The sequence below is a fragment of the Cyprinodon variegatus genome, unplaced genomic scaffold (genome assembly GCF_000732505.1).
Source record: "Cyprinodon variegatus isolate N-32 unplaced genomic scaffold, C_variegatus-1.0 Scaffold9, whole genome shotgun sequence".
NCBI lineage: Eukaryota > Metazoa > Chordata > Actinopteri > Cyprinodontiformes > Cyprinodontidae > Cyprinodon > Cyprinodon variegatus.
This window is the reverse complement of record NW_015150462.1, coordinates 1,091,201-1,095,117: the sequence shown is the minus strand read 5'-3', so window position 1 is coordinate 1,095,117 and position 3,917 is coordinate 1,091,201. Positions and strand designations below refer to the sequence as shown.

Below are 3,917 nucleotides of genomic sequence, written 5' to 3'. Positions count from 1 at the left end.
TAATTTAAATATGACTTCCCTACAACTTTAATCAGATTCCTCTAAACACATTTCTAGCTTCACTTCAGCTTTACTAAAATTTGCTACTATTTTAACCTCATTCAGATTGGTTCATCTTGGGAAGGATGCTCAACTGGATTTTGCCTTTGACTAGAACATTCTAACATTAAAAAAGGCACAAATAATTCATTGTACTTTTATAAATAATCAATTATAATTCCCTTTTCATCTTCAGATCACATAAATCTCAATTAAATGGGGATTTTAAACAGTTAGTGGGGAATGAATACATATGTTTGTTTGTTGCTATAAAAGCTGTTACTATCACCAAGCAGGAATCCATTACCGTCGTTTCACACGCTGGTGTCAAACCGGCATTTAAGGCACCTCATATTTTGGCACCTCTACATCGCAGCTTAATGGTGACTGACACTAATTCCAAGCGTGACGTGAAACCAATGCCAGTGAAAGGAAAATGGGCCTAAATTCAAACTGATAGTCTTTCATAAAGTGGCAATTTCCAAACAGACTTAAAGAAACACGGCTGACATTTGATGAGGCGGGCTGTACCGTTCCCCCCCGAGGGCGTCCAAATGCCATCACACTAACAGCAACCAACAGCAATCTACAGACTGACGGATTTTCCCATTAAACCGAGCTGACAAGAAAAGCAGCATCAGAACCATAAGTAAACTGAAACTATGGAACGAGTTAATAAGCCCGCCGGTAATCCACTTTTCTTTTGCAGTCTTTACAAACGCCATTCATCAACGTCACGTAGAGTTTATCTCATCTTGGAGGGGCCTCGCTTTGGACCATAAATCCAACTCCAATCATTTCCAGCACTGAAATATGATGTAATTAAACAGAATCTGGAGGTGCCTGGGGGGGGGGATCTTTATCCAGCCAAAAATACACCTTCCATTTCCTAACCGCTGCTACGAGTGAGAATGATTTAATGTAGAACATCTGAAAGAGATCGATGCTTTCAGCCTCCGACAGGCAGGATGCCTTCGCAGATGGAGGAAAAACCGGGCGTCATACGCGAGCATCCCGGGAGCCGCCTTCCTCTCACAGGATGTCAATAAGATTTAGCTTCCAACACATCAGCCGTAAACAGAGCTTTTATAGATATAAGGACTGCCATCACAGGAGGAAGTGTTTAACAGTGATTCGCCGCTCCGGTTCCTTTTAAAAAAGGCGGCTGGAAACAGTTGATTCTGGAAGAGACGCCTTAGAAAAATCCTAATCTGAAAAAAAGAAGCATGAGCTGATGAATTGATCTGCAACAGTTTATTTTCCAAATGATCCGGCAGCTGTGAGAGCGGCGATGGTAAACAGGAGATGCCTCGTTCAGAAACCCTTCTCTGAGAACATTTGTAGAGAGTCGGTTAAAAGAAATAAAAATCCAATGATCACTTCATTTCCAGACGGTACAATTATATTCGACTGTTATGAAGTTTAGGAGGTAAGTTAGGAGCTTTTTCACACAAAAGGATTAAATTTAGTCCTTTCTTTAATGAAGAGCTGAAGCTCAGTCGATTGGACAACAATTACATGTTGATTTAGGTTTGAGCTTTGACTAGGCCACGGATCTGCAACCTGGGGCTGCAGGGCGACGCTACTCTTTAGGCTTTAATAGCTTTGAGCAAAACAGTAAAGAACCGAACAATTCTTTAGACAGACGTGTTTACATTACTTTTGTTCATTTTCTATGATATAAATTTCAAAAAAACTTTTATTTTAGAGGGTATTCAACATTTTCCAGGCCTAGGACCCCCAAACTAATGGCAAGATGGAGCAGGGACCCCCTACTTCTAATAATTGTATTAAATAGTGTTATATCAAACTGGTCCTATAGTCATTCTGTTACATATGGTGTAATGTAACGAAAGTAAATTCGCCCTGGGAACACAGTCATGTTTTTGGACTGTGGGAGGAAGCCGGAGTACCCGGAGAGAACCCATGCATGCTCAGGGAGAACATGCAAACTCCATGCAGAAAGACCCCAGGCCGGAAATCGAACCTAGAACCTTCTTGATGGCATGATGGAGGCAAGGTGTTGTGAATGAAACGGTGCCCATCTTGAAAGAGCTCCTGTGTGTCACTGAATGTGTGCATTGATGACTGAAAGACATCTTCTGCCTCCATTTATCTGTTTACTGCAGTTTGTTAAATTCATGTTAATGTGTATTTAAAGACAGTTTAATTAGTGGGGAAAAAATGCAGGGGGAATATATAAAAAAAAAGTCTAATCAACCAAAACGTTTGCGACCCCCATGCAGGACTTTCGTGGATCCCCTAGGGGTAGCAGACCCCCTGTTGCAGACCTCTGTGTTAGAGGATAAAATAAGCTTTGTTGAAATGCTGGAAGTTCCTGCAGGCTTTTTATCTCATATTCACAGGATAAAAACATAATTTAAGGGTAAAATAGGCTGAATTAAATGCATGTTAAATACCTTAATTTTCTATGTGTAAACCTTTTGAAAACCATGCATCATCTGCAGAAAGTGCAGGTTTCTAATGTTAGATTGTATATTTTTTCATCTCCTCTGAATTCCTGCTTGGATCAGAGTGTTTTTCCACAAATCATAAGTCAAATCATAGCTTTTTGTTGGGTCTCTAATTTAAAATCAGAGTAAAAATAAATTATAATTCTACAGTTGCAGAAATTAGAACATTTTCTTAACATATGCTTGTGAATCTTCAGACTTTTTTGCAGCTTGAAAGCCAACAGTTGTTTTAAAGAAGAGACCAAGACTGGAGAAAATGTGGAGAGGCATTGCTGTAACCACATCAAGCAACCTTTTAATTCCAAATAAGAAGAGGATTCTGTTAGAATAAATCTGTTTTCCTGTTCACAGCATGTTTTATGATGACCCCTTTGACTGCTTCGGCACAAAAGGTCACATCCAGCTCTTCCCATTTCCACCTGATAAATCACTTCTACTGCTATGAGGCGTCAAAGTGCACAGCACTATAAAAAAAAAAGGGCAGCTTGCTCTCATCTGCTTATGTGGATTTATTCCCTCATCTTCCTCTGCCACATAAATGCCAATAAGCTCAGCATCTGCCCTGCTCTTGTTTTAATGATGGCATGCACTAAAAATCACAGATGATCCCAGGCTTAACTATATGTTGCTTCAACAGTCAGTTATTAGAAATGAATAAAACGCACACAAAAAAGTAAACATATAAGATTCATTTGATTCTAATCAGTAGAGAGAAGGTCAAACAGCGGGTTTTTAAACAAAGCTGGGTTCTTTAACTCCGTTTCACTCTTATAGACAGCAGCTGGGAGCCTGAGGTGACCGGTTAGATTGCCAGGAAACACAGACGCCCCCCCACCCACACACACACACACACACACACACACACACACACACACACACACACACACTGAGCGCACCTCTTTTCCAAACACCTACCCGCGCGTGGCCAGCTTCCTCCGGTTCAATAAGTTCTATCTCTCCGAGCTCCGCTCCGCTTCTGTCATCTCTCCGCGCGGGTCTCGTGCAGCCTTTGCGGCGGACGGATAAAGGTGGAGGGAGGGGAGGGAGGGGCGTTCGACCAATCAGCGGAGATCTAACGGGGAGGGTGAAAGGCAGCCAATAGGGAGCGCGGTGGAGAGAGAGCGCGAGCGCAGCGGCGAGGGTTTTTTTTTTTTTTGGTTCCCCGGTGAGATGAGACTTTGAAGCAACAGCGCGAGCGCTCAGCGTCTGATGGCATCTGATACAAACTACACCCACGGCCCGTTTAAACAGCAGGTTTCAGCGCAACGCCTGACTGCTATTCCCTACGGAAGAGGATTAGGGCCACTGAAAAAAATAAAAACAAGTTAACTGATTTTTAAATTCTATTTCAGTTTAATATGGGAAAAAGTCTGAATTCTGAGATTAAAGTCAGAATTCTCAGAA

At 41.7% G+C, this 3,917-nt stretch overlaps 1 protein-coding gene across 1 annotated transcript in view; it reads right to left on the bottom strand.

The window, feature by feature from the left end:
• LOC107086615 (beta-1,3-galactosyltransferase 1-like) overlaps positions 1 to 3,528 on the bottom strand; it is a 225,550-nt gene extending 222,022 nt beyond the window's left edge. The window contains exon 1 of the mRNA XM_015377687.1: positions 3,429 to 3,528. The gene's annotated coding sequence lies outside the window, so the exon portion shown is untranslated. The remainder of the gene's footprint in view (positions 1 to 3,428) is intronic.
• Between the last annotated feature and the right edge of the window lie 389 nt (positions 3,529 to 3,917).